The 19357-nt window shown below is 37.6% G+C and overlaps 1 pseudogene; it reads left to right on the top strand.

Moving 5' to 3' along the window:
• Positions 1 to 9657: 9657 nt before the first annotated feature.
• On the top strand, positions 9658 to 10329 carry LOC140523714 (kallikrein-14 pseudogene; annotated as a pseudogene).
• The last annotated feature ends 9028 nt before the right edge of the window (positions 10330 to 19357 follow it).

Below are 19357 nucleotides of genomic sequence, written 5' to 3'. Positions count from 1 at the left end.
AATGGAACATCGGGACAAAAAGCACCCGGTCATATTTGAAGGAGATCCTTTATAGAGACCAAAATATGTGCAAAGGGCTCAGTTTTCAAGATTACCCAGAGAGATGAAGATTCCAAGAATGAAAAAAAAAAACATGAACAATACAAAAATATAATAAAATAAAAATGGCCATGGAGATAACAGCAACTTCTTCATATGTTTTCTTTACTATGTAACGGATGTAAGTATATCCTAGGGTTCTATCATAGACCCTGTTCCTTTTTCTCTTTTTTCCTCTTCTCTCATCTCTCTTCACTTTCTTTCTTGATGATCTTGACAGTTCACACAGATGTTAACAGTTACATCTATGTATATGAATCCCAGACCTATGTATTCAAGCTCAGTTTCTCTTTAAAGTCCCATATCCTCATCTGCCTACTTCACATATATCACTGTGAAATATCTCCAGTTCAACATTTCCAAAACTCATTGTATGTGTGTGTGTGTGTGTGTGTGTGTGTGTGTGTGTGTGTATGTATATATGTAACCAAACCCTATCCTCTTCCTAACTGCTTTTGAGGGATCAATGAGCCAAGCTTTTAGGTACCATGTTGACTAAATAGGAGTTACCCTAAAGTCTTCCCTCTACCTTACCACTCTTTTTCAATCACTTTTCAAATCTTTAGCCAGGAAGGGGGCTTGCTTCCTTTTACAGAAATATTAGGATTCCTTCTGACCCTGGAATTGTGACCAGGTCCCCCACTCTCCTGTAGCCACACATACTTGTGTTTCTTTCTGTCTTGGAACTAAGACAAGGGTACCTACTCACTTGAAAGCAACAATACGCACTCCTATCCACCTTGGAATTATGAGCAGGGACCTTACTCCCTGTGACTACAAGTGTTATTGCTCCTTTTGGTCCTGGAATTGTCATTCGGGCCACTGATGTCCTGTGGCTACAAGCACAAGTGTCCCTTTCTGCATTGAAACTGAAGTCAGGGCCCCTTCATCATACAACTGTGACCAGAGCCTCTTCATTCCTATGGATACAAGTATTCATGCTCCTCACTGAAACTGTGACCCAGAACTCTGTATGGGCAATGCAACAGAATCCTATCCACAGTGGCAACAAAGGGTCCCCTGTAATCTCTTTCTGACCATTGTCTGATCCTCTTTCTGTTTATGAGCTGAGCTTTCCTGAAACTGCTGTTGCCACTGTTACATTTACCCTCAAGGCTTGCTGTTGGCACTGTGCTAGCTTTGGCCTGACAATCACCCTGTTGTGATAGACCTTTCTTACCAGCTTCCTAAGTTGTCTTGAGCTAAAATATTGTTCAACTCCTACCTTGTTGATGGCTCTGCAACTACAGAATTCAATTTGAAGTGCTATTTTAAAGTTGTTTGGAAAGGAATGTTTAGAGAGTTGGGATGAGTTCCTGACATTATTTTTCAGTCTTAAGTGTTATAAAAGCTCTTACTAATATACTCAAGACTTGAGTTTAATACAGTTTCAGACACCTGGGGTAAGTCAGTTAAACTCTGTCTTCCTTAATTACCCCAATTGTGAAATGGGGAAAATCACACCTCCTAGTGATGTTGTGAGGGACAAATGAGGCAATATTTGTAAAGAGGTTAGCATAGTGCCTGGCACATAGTAGATACTTAAAAATGTCCCCTTCCCTCTCTTTACCCTTCTCTACTAAGAAAGATTCATTGATTTATTCCCCTTGAGATAGTCTTATGTTGCCACCAAACAAAAGAGAATCAGGCAAGATCTCTAACTTGGCTGAATAGCCAGTGCAGATTACTTGGGCATAAAATAAAATTAAATGAGATCTCCCAAGGCTGTTACAAGTCAGGCTCATAGCCTTGAACTTAGAACTGAATAGATCCAGTTAGTCTCAAGAGAGGGTGGTTTTGGGACATATGCTATGGGGTTGTAGTATCCTAATTTTTGACATTCTAACTTTAAGCCTCATATTTTCCTAGAAGAAAAACAATTTTTGATCTTTTTTTATAAATTAAAGCCAGAATTTTTTTCTTAACTATTCAAGTGTAAATCCTTTCATGAAGAAATATGTAGAGGTAAGCAATAGCAAAAAAAAAATATAGTTCACATCTTAAAAATACATATTCTAACGAAGAAAACTTGATGGCTTTTATTCCATAATGGTATGATGAGTTAAATGAAAATGCATTTGAAATCCATTATTTCTCCCCATAGAGTCCTCATAGAGTATGAAAATACAGGATAAAAGCTTTGAGCTACATGGCATGTTTTAGACTTTTCCCTGAACCTAGTCTTTTGAAAAATAAAAAGATTTAGTGAACTCCTCAAACAACTAATATATGTCATCCTCACTAGGATAGTAAGATGATAGGTGATTAATAAACACTTGCTGATTGACTGACAAGTTGATGATTAATTGGTGAATTTTGTATGATTAAATTTTTCACCAATTATTTCATAGTCCTACTGAGGCAATTGAACTGAATTTGAATTTCTTACGATCAATACACACATGATTCAGTAGGACATTCTATGGTACCAAAACATTATTATAAAACTCTGAGCCAAAATGTTGATCTATGCACTTGATTAACTGACTCATTGATGCTTTCATATTTAGATCTGTACAAAAATAAAACATCACAAAAGATTCCTAGGTTGTTCCTGTAGCAAATGTGAAGGTTACAAATGGAGGGATAGAAAGTTTGTGTTCTTCACTACCAGCCACTTCAAGTGAAAGATCTAAAGGAAGTTTTCCCCAGTCCTCTGCGAAAATGCTCTGTGGAAGATTTATGGAACAGCATGTCCAAAATTATTACAGAATGAGAATGCATGGATATGAATAGGATGCACTTTGCAATGCTATAAGGAGTGCCCACATTAACAAAAATAGAGCCATAGGAGTTCCATTGGAGGGCTAGGTTTTCCATTATGAATGATTCCTGGAAAATTTATCCCAATCATGTGGTGGTAAATAAAGTAAATTGTGGAGTATTTATTAACACTGTTCTAAACTTTGAGCCAAAGAAAGAAATTAAAATTATTTATCATAGAGAAATGAAGGCTTGAGGCACTAAAAGAGAGGGATTTCTGGTGTGTACATTCATTGATGGGGATTTGGGGGATTACATGTTATTGATGTGTTGATTCATATATAAAAAAACCATTCAGATGGTGATAATTATATAACTGCCACTTCTGCTGAAGGCAGATTCAGCAGATATTGACAAATTAAGTCAAAGTTAACTTATTCCATCTATAAAGAAATGCCTTCAGGTTATGATAGAAATAAAATATATTGCCAAGGAAATAAGACATATGTGGCATAGTAAATAAAGTACTAGCTTTGATGTGAGAGGACTGAATTCAAATCCTGATTATGTCACTAACTTCCTGTATTCACTCAGGGAAATCACTAAACCTTTGAGGTCTCAGTTTCCTCCTTTATAAAATGAGGTACTTACCTTTAAGGTAACTTACAGTTCTACAACGATGATTCTATCAGTCATAAATTCCTCCCTATTGGGAATTTTAGAGTGAGATAAATGACTTTCTTTAGGGATGCTTACATGACACAAATTTTAAAGGAGAGAAAAGGACAAAAGCATGGGTTTTTTTTTATTGACAAGGCACCATCAATTTTACAATTTGAGTTAAAAAAATTCCTAGTGTCCACTCATATGTCCAAATATTTTAAAGTAACAAGGCATATTATTTGTTGGTAGATCATAGAAAATTTAATAATCTTACCTCGTTGGGCTCTGAAGTCAAACAGTGTGTTATTTATCAAGTTCATATACAAAGTGTGACTCTGGTAAGTAACACTTAAAAAGATTCAAGATTCCATTTAGCTGTATCTTACTCTTTCGGAGACCACTTTTAAAAATATGGCCACTGGGAAGCTCTTTAGAGAATTAACTGCTTGAACATGTAGTTTGATACCCAAATTTTTGTTGTCCAAAATTAAATGTTCTGCTTTTGTCAGCCCCAGATCATACAGTGCAACTTACGGTAAGTACCCCAGACTAAAGTATTCAGGTTGATTAATGTGTTCGTTAACTCACTGAGGGCAATGGCACTAAGGAGATATGTATGGGATTCAGTAATGGGTACATATTGAACATGTAGTAAATATTAATTAATTAATTGATTACAAAGAATTCACATACTAGGAATTTCATATATTGATAGAATAAATGATACTTTGTGTATTCAAAGAAGTACTGATCAACTACTTACTTATGTGTTTGTTTGTTTGTTTTCCTCTACTTCCAATACATATGTGTACTGTTAGACAGTCACAAATAACCTCTGAAAGCCTTTCCAATTCTGAAACTGATCAGTGCTCCATTTCTTTAGTTAATAAATAAATTTTCCAATTGTTCTCTCTTAAACTGTTATAATGCTATTCCAGTAAATATTCAAGCCAATATCTTTCAACATCACAAATTGAAAGTTTTATGAGTTTCTTAATTTCTTGAATATGAAAGCAAAGCATGCATCCACTGCTATGTATTATTCCCATACTCCTGAGAATCTTCAACAAATTGGATTTTTCATTTTCTCTTTATGAGGGAACTATTTGATGGGTTTTTCTTAGTCTTATTAAAATCTTGGCTACAATGCAATTTAAATGAAATTTAGAGAATGGTGCACTAGACTACATATACATATATCCTGAATGGAATATTCAAAATAATAGAAATGTGACCTGATCTTGAACAAAATTAATGAGATATAGTCAAGGACAGTTAGTTCCAAGAAGGCATGTTAATCAGAACAACTGAGCCAGTTAAACCATGAAGTCATCAGTTTTGCTTAGGCAAGTTTGATGAATTTTTATGTCTTCAGTGTCATTTGTTTGGAAGGAATCATATTTGCAATTTGAGACACATAATTCTGAAGTCATGCTAAGACTGTAGGAATTTAAAATCTTGATAATGAAAGTAAGAACAGAGTAGTCTAAAGTCTAAATGTCATGAATAATAAAAGTCCTTAGATAGTCATTTTCCTCTTCCCACTTTTCATTCCTAGATATTATTAATTATCAGTATTATCACTGTTAACTTTCCTTACCTCACTTCTTGTGAAGGCCAACCAAAAATCTTCCTTATTTCAGACTCCCAAATAAATAACATACTTGCATATTAGGAAGCCTCTACTCCTTGTCCTGAAACATAACAAAGTTCCCCCAAATCATGGCCTTTTTTAAACCCAACATGGTATTCTCTTTATTGTATATAATTTTGTATGTTCTGACCTCACTTTCTCAGAGCCAAATCTTCTTTACCTCTTCAGGTTTATATGTACTAAGAAGTACAAAATGTTCTAAAGACAGTTTCTGAGTAATTAATCATTTTATTAATAATGCTAGCAATAATAAAAAGGACCTAGTGACACTCACAAATGCCAAAGACCTCTCTTCTTATATGACCTTGGAAGGGTAAGTGTTTCTGATTTGGCAATCAATTCTGTTTGGTTAACAATTAATGAGAAAAAAGAATATTATAATGAGAAGTGGACCTATTCTAATGAAGGACTTTAGGATATAACTTTAATTAACTTATTTCCAAATCACTTCCAGCCCTGGGCAATCTAGATAAAAGATCTACCCCCCTGACCAAATTTGCTTTACTTTTTTTTGTAAGGTTTTCTGGTTGGGTGGTACAACAACTCCACCTATGTAAGATAGTGTATGTGGGTTAAATTTTGGGGAAAGGTCAGGGATCTCCCCAATAATTTATTAATTTATTATTTGATAATTATTTCTCTCAATAAGCTCAAGGATTTGTGAGTGTATCATTTCTCTCTTGTTATCTACTCAAGCCCCTATCACCTGTGTTTCCCCCATTTTTGGGGTTGGGGGAGGAGGGAAGGAAAGATCATGTCTAGCACTCTAATTGTACTTAGATTTGCTTTTTAAAAAAGGATATTTATTTTAAAAATCAGCCAGAGCAAACATACAACCTATTCGACCTACATCTCTGTGGCATACTCTCCCTTATTACACTACATTCTTGGAGAAAGGAGAAGAAAAAGGCATAGACTCAACCTAGTTCGCTTCCTATATAGTATTGATCCCACCAAATTCATGTCCAAAAGTGATATTTCTTCCAGATGAGTCTAGTGTTAACTTTCTCAGGGAATTGATCATTGGCTGATGGCTCCAGTCAAGCTAGGCTTGCTTCTGTGGCTTGCTCTTCCTAACTCTCACCACTCTGAAGGTAAGAAAATCCAGTTTCTTTGTTGATATCATGATTGAAGAGCTTACTGAAATTCCTACAAGAGCAAGTGAAGAATAAAGACTTCTGCTTAAGCAGAAACACTTTTATTTAATGCTTTCACAGCTAATCAAAGAGCATTCTATTAATCAAATATTTGTACAACATCTGATTTGATATGTATGGCAGCATTAGAAATAAATAATAGCCTGTGTATCTTTAGCTTAAAATGGCTGTTTTCTAAGACAGATAGTCCCTAGACAAAGGGCAGGCTATGAGTCAAATTTAAATGGCAAAAACTAATAAAATGTTAACCAATTAGAATTACTCATGGAATGCTTACATGTGCTCCATAGTCTATTTTTCCATGTGGAAACATGCCATCCTGGGAACTCTGTGCATGTGCTTGATTTTGATTGTGGATATATAGTATACAAGTATCTGAGAAATGTCTCATATCTAGGATTTCACTTGCCCCATTGAGACACAGTTCTATATTTGTCAACTGATGCTTATACTTTAATACTACCCCAACATACAAGTTAAAGATTTTTATTGACTTATTTCATAAATTGTGAGTTTTCTTGCCTTGAAAATTGCAAGAGGTGTGACAATTAATATCTATGATCATACTATGCTGTATGCTACATTAAAACACTGAAAAATCAATCAGTGATAAACCAAGTGCTTTCTGGAGTTATCATGGTTAATTAAGGAGTCATAGTAGATTCTTATTAGTCTGTTTATATAAGACCACAAATGACCTGATATTCTTAAGTATGGCAGATTGTAATGGAAAATGAACTTGTGTGATACTCTGGGAATTGGGAGAGACATAAATGCAAACTCATGATTCTACTTTTTACTGGTGATACATTGAAAGCTTTTCCAAGCTGTTCCAAAGATTTAAAAAGAGGCTACGTGTGAAAATAGCCACAAAACGCTGTTAAAATTCAATTATCATAGGATTATGATCTTGAGCTCAATGAGACTTTAGAGACCATTGAATCTAATGCCTCATTTTAAAGATGAGGAAAACTTTGATATGGAGGGGGAAGAGATTAGATGGCTTACCAATGAGTCAACAAACTAGGAAGTATGGAAGCAGAATTTTAACCCATGTATTACTAACTCTAAATCCTGGGCTCTACCAACTGCTTCATGCTCTCTGTAACTGTGTTCACATTGGTGTTTTTCAAACCCCTTAAAATTTATTGCCCTTCTCCTTGTCCTTACCAACAACAGTGTACTCTTTGAGAGTATGGTGACTGAAAAAGGAATATTTTTCCCATACTTTCACTTTTTTGACATGATTAATATAATTTTAAAGTAACTCTTTATTACAAGTATAAAGGACTAGTCACATGTAGCCCTCATATTTTATCTGTGGGATGCATGGGGTGTTCAGGGAGAAGCAGCACCTCTGATCAGAGATAAGCACTTTTCAGGGCTGCTCACCCACATTTGGGGTCTATCTGTCACTCTACTCTTACAAGTGAATGCAAGCAATGAACCCCAAAGACTTGAACAATGCTGTTCTCACAGAACTTCAGGACACCTGTACTTTAGGGGGATTTGTGGACTTGTTGAAGGAAATCAATCTGGCCCTGGAGATTATTGTTTGTAATTCCCTTCCCTGCTCCCTTCTCACTTGCCTCTATGTATGTAATCTCTGTATGTACTTCAACAAGGTGGAATTCTGATTAGGAAAATTCCCAATTTGCAAACGTATTCTTTTTAATAAAAATAATTCATGAAACAGCCACCTGATTACTGGCAATTTATCTCTGGCCTGCTGTTTCATCATTCTCAGATTAGAGACTTGCTCAGCAAAATCCTGTTAGTATACCTGTAATATTTATTTCTCAGCAGTGTTATATGATTTGAATGAAACAATGCATATAAAGTACTTTGAAAACTTTAAAGTACCACATAAAAGCCAGTTATTTTTGCAATTTTCTCCTAAACGTAAAGAGGTGAAATGGTTCTGATTTAGTACAATTCAAAATGTGAGCAATGAATTAAAAGAACTTTCAGACATTATTTCCTTTCATTTTATTAAAGGAAAGTTCTTCAAATACTTATTGGGATGAGCAGTAATTCAGGAGAGAGAACAATGAAGCACAAGAAGAAATTAATCTGAAAGAGAAAATCCTAATGAAAGAAATTGATTGTTTTCTTTCTTGATTTGTTTTCTCAGCCTGAACATCAACCCCATTCTCAATGTAGTTCTTGCAACATTCTCTGATGTTTCAGTTAGTGATACTACTAACTGAATATGATTGGGGAAATCTAGACTTTTATGATAAAATGAGTTCAGTAACATTTATGCATTCCAGCTCCCTATTCTATACTTCAGTTAATTTGGGGACAGCACCAGGTGCTGCATAAATACTTTAACACTTGAGGAAAAAGCAATTCATGAATTTCTATCTTTAAGTCAATCTATATTTGTTAGATGTACATTAATCTTCTTAAGAAGAACCAGAACAACTGAAAATAGACTTGGTTTATGATAACACTGCAGTTGAAGCAAATTTTGTCTTTGGTGGACCCTATCACTTTTAAAAAATTATTCCTTTGACCCAACCTATATATCTATATCTATACATATATATGTATATATCTATACATATATATATGTACACACACATCAATATATCTAGATCTATCTATCTATCTATCTATCTATCTATCTATCTATCTATCTATCTACCTGTATGTGTGTATATCATTTTAATGCTCCTCTTTGTACCTATTTGTTTGTTCCACTGTTCTGTAGGAAAGAGAGCTGATAAATTAATTCATAATAAGTTTTTGTAATTATGAAGTTATAGTTATTATAGTTCCAAGGCACTTTTGAGATGAATGAAATATTAGTCTTTGAATTTTAAAACGGGAGTTACAGTATCATCTCCATTAGGTACTAGATATGTAACCTTGGGTAAGTTAGTTAACTTCTCTGCATATCAGTTTCTTCATCTGTAAAATGGGAATAATAGTATTTACATTTTCTGCTTCCTGCTTGTTTTGATTATACCCAATACTTGCTTGAACAACACTCAATAAACTTTAAAAAGACTATAAAACTCATTATTTTAAAATGAGGGCTGCCTTCACCTCATATAAAAGCCACCTGGGAGTTCTTGGAAAGGAGACAAGAGGAAGAGACCTTCTCCTAGACCAGTCCTTTTTCCCTTTTTCTCCTTTCTCCCTATGGGGACATCTGACTCTCGACCACCTCTTATCTGCTTGTACATACTTCTTCATTCAGCCTCCACATCCTCTATCCAGTTAGGCGCACCGTCTATCTGCCTGTGGTATTCTATCTCACTCCATCGATTTCTGTATCTGCATTTCTGAGTAGAGTTGTTTCTGTTAGCCAATTTTTTTTTTAATCTACTTGTCCTCAGACCTTCTCAACCCCAATTAGACAACTCTTAAGAAATGTTCTTTTTCTTAACACTGCCTCTTCTGTGGGTCACTGCCAATGCAGAGAGGAATGAAGAAAAGATCATTGCTGGTCATACGTGTATTCCCAACTCCCAACCCTGGCAGATGGTACTCTTAGCCAATAGGCAATTCCGCTGCGGGGGTGTCCTGCTGTCCAACCGTCGGGTCCTCACCTCAGCTCACTGTAACTACTGGAACCTTCGAGTGGTCTTGGGAAAGCACAATATTAGATGCCTGGAGCGGTCTCAGCAGTCAGTTGGAGTGGAGCGTCGAGTTCCCCACCCCTCCTACAGCCCCAGAACCAGCAACAGTGACCTCATGCTCCTCTATCTGGAGAAGCCAGTGACGTTGACCAACCAAGTTCAACCCATTCAGCTGGCAAAAAATTGTGCCAATCCCGGCACAGATTGCCTGGTGTCTGGCTGGGGTACTGTGTCCAGTCCTTTTGCCAAATATCCCAGCACCCTCCAGTGTCTGAAGATCAGTATCTTTTCTGAGGAAAGCTGCAAAAATGCTTACTACGGAAAAGCCATCACTCCTGGTATGGTGTGTGTGTGGGGGGGGGACAAGAAAGGTGGCAAGGATTCCTGCCAGGGTGACTCTGGAGGCCCCTGGGAGTGCAGTGGGTTCCTGCAGGGCCTGGTATCTTGGGGCATGGAACACTGAGCCCTGCCTGGGTATCCTGGTGTTTATACCAACCTGTGCCGTTACTGGACCTGGATCTTAAATGAAATGCAGAAGAATTGATGAGCTGCCTCAGCCCCACACCCCTACAAAGTAACCTCCCTCTCCCCCAAACACAGGACTTAGCCCTCCTGATTTCCCTACCATGGGCCTCTAGAAGGCCCAGATTCCCTAGACCCATTTCTAGTCTAGATTTGGATGGATGGGAAGAGAATCAAAAAGATTTAGAGATGTAAAGGACTTTAAACCCTGAAATAGCAGGTCTGAAAAGGACCTTTTAGAAAAACCATATACTTAAATTTTTACAAATGGGGAAACTGAGGGTAAGAGTGACTTCCTAATGTCATATAGCTGGGGTGTAACAATTCAAGACTAGTGTTCTCTGCCTGATCCTGGGGTCTAAAGGAAGATCTATCTTCAACTTCCCAGGTATTCTAGCTCCTTTCATGAATCCACTGCCTTGCTCAGGTATCGAGAGTGATAGGTAACTTAGCAAGTCCCTCTTGGTCACTCCTCCCCCAACAATTTTAGGTTAATAAAACCTATGAGACTTTCGTGATTGGAAAAAAATATAAAACGATATGCAAGATTGCATAAACACTAAGTGGAAAACTGATATTAGATTTCAGGTCTCTTTACTCCCAGCCTTTTTTTTTTTTTTTACTTCTATGCCATATCTGCTTCTATCTTCTTAGTGAATTACCCCATCATAGCTCCATAATATCTATAATTTTCAAAGGAAAGTCTCTGTAGCAAGAGTCCAGCTTAGGGCAGCTGAGTTGTACAATGGATAGAGCACCAACCTGGAGTTGGTGCTTGACTTGAGTTTAAATCTGACCTCAGGTCCTTAGTAGCTATGTGACTCTGGGCAAATCATTTAATGATGTTTGCCTCAGTTTCCTCATCTGTAAAATGAGCTGGAGAAGGAAATGACAAACTACTCCAGTATCTTTGTCAAGAAAATCCCAAATGGGATCACAGCATCAAACACGGTGATGAAGATTTCAGATATGGCTTTCTGCACACCGTTCTTCAGATCATGCCACATAGTTAGCTATCCTGCCAATAGGTGACTGACCCAAATGACCTTATATCATGAAATAGAGGTTTCTGTTTGGTTCTTAGAAACCTTTCTCAATAATTGGGGGGTCTGATAGAAAATCGCCATCTTCAAACCATTAGAGAACTGAGATTAGAACATTCAGTCATATGATGTCATAGCTTTAGCCAAGTAATTGTCTTTTAGAAATACCTCCTTGGGTAGTGCCTGGCTTGCTGTAAAGTTAGGAAGCCTTGAGATCAAGTTCCACCTCTGAAATATATAGAGTCTGTGATGTTGACGTGTCAATTGATTATTCATTGGCCCAAGCAACTCTCAAATACTATGTGGTTAAGAGAAGCAACCTGCATTATCAGAGAGAATTACACACTAAAAACTCCTTATACTGATGAAATCACAGTTACAGTGTTAAAAAAAAGAAAAAAAACCCTTTAATGGCTCTTATAATTTGGGACACTCAAAAGACACAACTGAAAAAAAGAGGCAATTTTCTTTCCATGTACTATTAAAATGTATAATTACTTAAACATAATTTTATTCTAATATCTTATATTAACATGTATTTTATGGTTATATATTTAATAAACTGATATTTTAATATCATGTTATTCCTGGGAATTCTGGGAAATTCTATATAGGGCACAAATCAGGGGCAGTATTGATGCTATCTCAATTATTATGAAACAATTCATAATTATTTTAATAAAAGAAAAGATATCAGTGTAGAAATATACATGGAAGGAGCACAGGCACAGAGTTATTGTTATAAGTTCATTGAAGAACCCTGAAAATTGGTCAATTACTCAAAAAATTCTTAATGAGCATAACCATTCAACGCACTCAATAAGCATTCACTAAGCATCTCTATATGTAGGGTACTGTGCAAGTTGCTGTAAGGACAAAGATGAAGAATAATAAATCCTACATTGAAAAGTAATGATAGTTAACATTTATGCAGTGCTTTCTAGTTGGCAAAGAAATATATATGTGAATATGTACACACAGGCACATACATGTATATATGTGTGCATATGTAAGTAGCTGTACCTATACATGTGTATATATGAATATGTGCATAAATATGTATTCATGTCTGTGTGTATATGTGAGTGTGTGTCTATGTGATCCTCAGGAAAGAAATTCTGAGTTAACTAACATTATGATCTTCATTCTACTGATGAGGAAACTGAGACTGAGAGAGGCTTAGAACTAGCATAGAACTAGCAAATTTCAGAGGTATGATTTAAACTTAGTTCTTCTTTACTCCAAGTCTAATGCTTTCTGCATAGTGGCAACTCTTTGCTTTAAGATTACATTCCAGCAAGGGAAAAGATATAAACAGATGATTATAATAAAGGTTAGAAAACATATAAGTGCATAGGATTAGTTAAAGGGAACTAGTTAAAAGAATCAGGGAGGGAGAAATCGCTTATAATTGGCAGGAGGAGAGATTTTATGGCAGGTGAAACATCTAAGCTGGGATTTGGTCGGGGAGTGAGAAGGCTATCAATATGTTGCAGAAAGTTATTCTAGATGTGGAGAATAATGAGCAAAGAAGCATACAGACATGTAGGGGCACAGCAAATTCAGGAAAGTGAATAGCCCACTTTGGAGTACAGAAGTTAGTTTGACTAGATCCTACATAAGTTATAGAATGGAGAGTTCATCATAACTATGAAGTAAATTGCTTGAAATGGCTAATAAACCAAGGGTTTTATGGACAAATACTAGCTCATCTTTATCGAGTTTTGAAGACACAGTTAAGTTTTGAGAATAAAAAAGTAAAAAAAATTGCCTATGTTTCCTAAGACTTTATTATTCTCTACCCTACCTAGACTGTGTCAAATCTAAGTACAAAGTCCAGTTTGATCTAGATTAAAATCCCAAATCTGCTTATTGGTCCATTAAATAATCTTGGACAAGTAACTTTACTTTTCTGAGTCTTAATTTCCTAATCTATAGAACGAGTATAAGATTATCTCTAAAATCCCTTCTGACTAAATCTATAATCTTATCATCTCCTAAAATAGGTGGAATAATTCAGTTACTTGGAGTGTACACTCTTGGAATTGAATAAATGTAGTAAACTGCATATTGAAACACATGAGACCATGTTGATTTTCCTACTAGAGTTGTGATCTTCCTCCATTTTGGGATGAAGGACTAAAAAGGAGCGACCTTGACTGAGAAATTCTGGAAGGACTTGTACTGATGTCCTTCTATGAATGAGCAGCTTTAGTTTCTGTTTCAAAAAGTAGAGATAAATTGTAAATGGCAGGCATGAATATTCAACACATTAAAAAATAGCATGAAATTATAAAGCTCCCAGATGTCCTCAATTTAGAAAATCACATTTGAATTATAACCTTCCAATACTTAGGTCTTTATACTGATGTCTTACCTTATGCTGGCCCACAAAAAAGGCTTTAACATAATCATGAAGAAAGAAAGATGCTAATCAGTTTTTTTTTTTTTTTTGCTTTGGAAAATACATTTTTTTTTATTTAACTTTTAACATTTATTTTCACACAATTATGGGTTACAAATTTTCTCCCCTTTTATCCCCTCGCCCCCCCAAACCCGAGCGTTCTAATTGCCCCTGTGACCTATCTGCTCTCTCCTCTATCCTCCCTCCCTGCCCTTGTCTCCGTCTTCTCTTTTGTCCTGTAGGGCCAGATAGCTTTCTTGACCCCTTAACCTGTATTTCTTGTTACCCAGTGGTAAGAACATTACATTTGGTCCTAACACTTTGAGTTCCAACTTGTTTAGCTCCCTCCCTCTCCACCCCTTCCCCTTGGAAGACAGGCAATTCAATATAGGCCTTATCTGTTTAGTTTTGCAAATTATTTCCATACTAGTTGTGTTGTATAGGACTAACTATATTTCCCTCCATCCTATCCTGTCCCCCTTTACTTCTATTTTCTTATGGTCCTTTCCCTCCCCATGAGTGTCGACCTCGTATTGCATTCTCCTCCCCATGCCCTCCCCTCCATCCTCCCCCCGACCCTGCTTGTGCCCCTGTCCCCCACTCTCCTGTATTATGAGATAGGTTTTCCTATCAAAATGAGTGTGCCTTATATTCTTTCCTTTAGTGGAATGTGATGAGAGTAGACTTCATGTTTTTCTCTTGCCTCCCCTCTTTATCCCACCACTAATAAGTCTTTTGCTTGCCTCTTTTATGAGAGATAATTTGCCCCATATAACTTCTCCCTTTCTCCTCCCAATATTTCTCTCTCACTGCTTGATTTCATTTTTTTTTTTTAAGGTATGATCCCATTCTCTTCAATTCACTCTGTGCACTCTGTCTCTATGTATGTGTGCATGTGTGCATGTGTGTGTGTGTGTACTCCCATCCAGTACTCAGATACTGAAATGTTTCAAGAGTTACAAATATTGTCTTTCCATGTAGGAATGTAAACAGTTCAACTTTAGTAAGTCCCTTATGACTTCTCTTTGCTGTTCACCTTTTCATGGTTCTCTTCATTCTTGTGTTAGAAAGTCAAATTTTCTTTCCAGCTCTGGTCTTTTCATCAGGAAAATTTGAAAGTCCTCTATTTCATTGAAAGACCATTTTTTCTCCTGAAGTATTATACTCAGTTTTGCTGGGTAGGTGATTCTTGGCTTCAGTCCTAGTTCCTTTGACTTCTGGAATATCCTATTCCATTCCCTTCTATCCCTCAATGTAGAGGGTGCCAGATCTTGTGCTATCCTGATTGTATTTCCACAGTACTTGAATTGTTTCTTTCTAGCTGCTTGCAATATTTTCTTTTTCACCTGGGAATTCTTGAATTTGGCCACAATACTCCTAGGAGTTTCTCTTTTTGGATCTCTTTCATGCGGTGTTCTGCGGATTCCTTGAATATTTATTTTGCCTTCTGGTTCTAGAATCTCAGGGCAGTTTTCCTTGATAATTTCATGGAAGATGAAGTCTAGGCTCTTCTTTTGATCATGGTTTTCAGGTAGTCCCAGAATTTTTACATTGTCTCTCCTGATTCTATTTTCCAGGTCAGTTGTTTTTCCAATAAGATATTTCACATTATCTTCCATTTTTCGAATCTGCGTGGTATGTTCTGAGATATCTGTCTTTCTCGAAAAGTCCTTAGCGTCCATCCGTACCATTCCAGTTTTGAAAGATCTATTTTCTTCAGTGAGCTTTTGAATCTCCTTTTCCATTTGGTTAATTCTGCTTTTGAAAGCATTCTTCTCCTCATTGGCCCCTTGCACCTCCCTTGCCAGCTGAGTTAGGCTAGTTCTCAAGGTGCCAATTTCTTCAAGATTTTTTTGGTTCTCCTTTAGCAGGGAGCTGATCTGCTTTTCATGCTTCTCCCTCATCCCTCTCATTTCTCTTCCCAGTCTTTCCTCCACCTCTCTAACTTGATTTTCAAAATTCCTCTTGAGCTCTTCCATGGCGCTAGCCCATTGGGTGGGCTGGAACACAGAATCCTCGATTTCTGTATCTTTGCCTGATGGCAAGCATTGTGCCTCCCCATCAGAAAGGAAGGGAGGAAGTGTCTTTTCTCCGGTAAAGTACCCTTCAATAGTTTTATTTCTTTTCCCTTTTCTGGACATTCTCCCCAGCCAGTGGCTTGACTTCTGAATATTCTCCTCACACCCACCTCGCCTCCTGGTCCTCCCAGCCAGCGTTTGGGGACTGAGATTCAAATGCTGCTTCCCGCCTTAGGGTTTTTGGCGGGGGCAGGGCTGCTATTCAGTGTTAAATTAAGTTCAGGTGCTGAGGTCAGGGGCAGGGCCGCCTCTCTGGCTTCGTTCTCTCAGGGGGTTTATGCACAGACCTTCCACAATGGATCCAGGCTCTCGCCCATTTGGGGAGTCCCTGTCTGCAGCTGCCTCTCAGCTTCTATCTCCTGGGGGTCCCCAAGCCATGGGGGCACCCCACTCCCCTCTCAACCCACCAAAGAGACTCTCTCACCTACCCCTGTCAGTGACCTGTTGGTGGGGGGGCTAGTGCCGCCACTTGAGATCCCGTCTCTGGAGCCTTCTCAGATCTGTGCCTCTCGGAGCCGCGCGTGGCCACTGCCGCAGGTCCAGGCTGGGCTCCGCGTCTGCAGCGTGACGGACCTTTTGCGAGAGGTTAGCAGGTCCCTCTGTGGGTGGGGGGACCAGCGTGGCCACTGGAGATCCCGTCCCCATAGCCCTCTCGGATCTTTTCCTCACGGTGTCGTGGCCGCGGCAGGGCTGCACTCTGCTCCCCCTCCCGGCGCCCACTCCTTGGCGCGAAGGACCCCCTGCAAGAGGTTTGCAGGTCTCTCCGGAGCAGAAATCTCCCTCGCTCAAATATTCAGTGGTCTCTGGGTGCAGAATTAGCCCTGGCTTGGTCCCCTCTAGCCGTTCTGAGGTTTGTGGGTTCGGAGCTATGTGTATGTGCGTCTTTCTACTTCGCCATCTTGGCTCCGCCTCCGCTAATCAGTTTTTACCTCTTAGATGAACATACAAGAATACAGTGGAGTTTCCCTAATGACTGAGCAGGTTTGAATAGAATGTGAAAGGGAACCCTGGCTTACGTCATTTTCATCTATATTCAGTATTTCTGAGCAGGCATATAGTTGTAATGATATCTTCCAAAGTAGAAAAAGAAGTAGCTGTGTGTGGATAGAGAACTGATGTAGGTGGTAGGAAAGCCCAAATAAAAGTGCAATCTATGATGAATACTGGAACACACACCTTTCAGTCCCTCTGGCAATTCTTTTTTTTTTTTTTTAATTTTTTTTAATTTATTTTTTTAATTCTTATTTAATGTTTAACAATCACTGCCATACAATTGAGATTTTATCCCCCCCACACCTACTCCCCACTACCCCCCTTACTCCCCATGACTGCATACAGTTCTGTATAGGTTCTACATATACTTTCCTATTGAGTACATTTTCACTATAGTCATGCTATGTAGTCGAACTAAAATAAATGGAAGAAATCATATAACAAATCAAAACATGACACACAAAAACATACACATACACAAACATGATCTGCTACATTCTGCAAATGACTTCCATATTTCTTTCTCTGAGTGTGGAAGGCATTTTGCCTTAGAGAACCACCATTGGGATTTTTTTTTTTTTTAAGAAGTTCTTGCGTTATTACAAAATTCCAAGTCTACCAGAAAAAACTCTCGCAGACTGTGGTCGTTGCTGTACACAAAGTTCTCCTGTTTCTTCTCCTTTCACTCAGCATCAGGTCATATAAGTCCTTCCAGGCCTCTCTGAAGTCTTCTTGTTCATCATTTCTTATGGCTCAATAGTACTCCATTACATTCATATACCATAATTTATTCAGCCATTCCCCAATGGATGGACATCCCCTTGACTTCCAGTTTTTGGCAACTACAAAGAGTGCTGCTATAAATATTTTTGTACATGTGGGACCCTTTCCCATTTTTATGATCTCTTGGGGATACAGTCCTAGGAGGGATATTGCTGGGTCAAAGGGTATGCACATTTTTGTAGCCCTTTGGGCATAGTTCCAAATTGCTCTCCAGAATGGTTGGATGCGCTCGCAGCTCCAACAACAATGAATTAGTGTTCCAACTCTCCCACGTCCTCTCCAGCATTCATCATTATCTTGTTCTGTCATGTCTGCCAGTCTTATAGGTGTGATGTGGTACCTCAGAGTTGTTTTGATTTGCATCTCTCTAATCAACAGTGATTTAGAGCATTTTTTCATATGATTATAGATATCTTTAATTTTTTTTTCTGAAAATTGCCTGTTCATATCCTTTGACCATTTATCAATTGGGGAATGACTTGTATGATTATACATTTGAGTCAGTTCTTTATATATTCTAGAAATGAGGCCTTTATCCCCGAGCTTAGCTGTAAAAATTCCTTCCCAATTTACTACATCCCTCTGGATTTTGGTTGCATTGGGTTTGGTCGTGCAAAAACTTCTCAGTTTAATGTAATCAAAATTATCCATTTAACATTTCATAATGCTTTCTATCTCTTCTTTAGTAAAAAATTCTTCCCTTCTCCATAAATCTGATAAATACACTATTCCTTGCTTCTCCAGTTTATTCAGGGTATCAATCTTTATACCTAAATCATGTACCCATTTGGACTTTATTCTTGTGTACGGTGTCAGTTATGGGTCTATGCCTAATTTCTGCCACACTGTTATTCAGTTTTCCCAGCAATTTTTGTCAAACAGTGAATTCTTATCCTAGAAGATGGGGTCCTAGGGTTTATCAAACAGAAGGTTGCTATATTCCTTGCATACTGCGTCTTGAGTGCCAAGTCTATGCCACTTGTCTACCTCTCTGTTTCTTAGCCAGTACCAAGTGGTTTTGATAATTGCTGCTTTATAGTACAATTTGAGGTCTGGTAGTGCTAGGCCACCTTCCCAAGCATTTCTTTTCATTAGTCCCTTTGATATTCTGGACCTTTTGTTTTTCCAAATGAATTTTGATATTATTTTATCCAGCTCAAGAAAATAACTGTCTGATAGTTTAATTGGTATGGCACTAAATAAGTAAATTAATTTAGGTAGAATTGTCATTTTTATTATATTAGCACGGCCTACCCATGAGCAACTAATGTTTTTCCACTTACTTAAAGCTGACTTTATTTGTGCAAAAAGTGTCTTGTAATTGTGTTCATATAATCCCTGGGTTTGTTTTGGCAGGTAAACTCCTAAGTATTTTATACTGTTTACGCTAGCTTTAAATGGGATTTCTCTTTCTATCTCTTGCTGTTGGACTTTGTTGCTAATATATAGGAATGCAGAAGATTTGTGTGGGTTTATTTTGTACCCTGCAACTTTGCCAAAGTTGTTTATTATTTCAAGTAATTTTTTACTTGAATCTCTGGGATTCTCTAAGTAAATCATCATGACTTAGTTTCTTCTTTGGCTATCCTTATTTCTTCAATATCTTTATCTTGTCTAATTGCTACAGCTAACATTTCTAGTACCATATTGAATAATAGTGGTGATAAT

Source organism: Notamacropus eugenii, chromosome 2 (assembly GCF_028372415.1).
Source record: "Notamacropus eugenii isolate mMacEug1 chromosome 2, mMacEug1.pri_v2, whole genome shotgun sequence".
In the NCBI taxonomy this organism is placed as follows: domain Eukaryota; kingdom Metazoa; phylum Chordata; class Mammalia; order Diprotodontia; family Macropodidae; genus Notamacropus; species Notamacropus eugenii.
The sequence above is the reverse complement of the archived record's forward strand: the minus strand, read 5'-3'. Positions and strand labels throughout refer to the sequence as shown.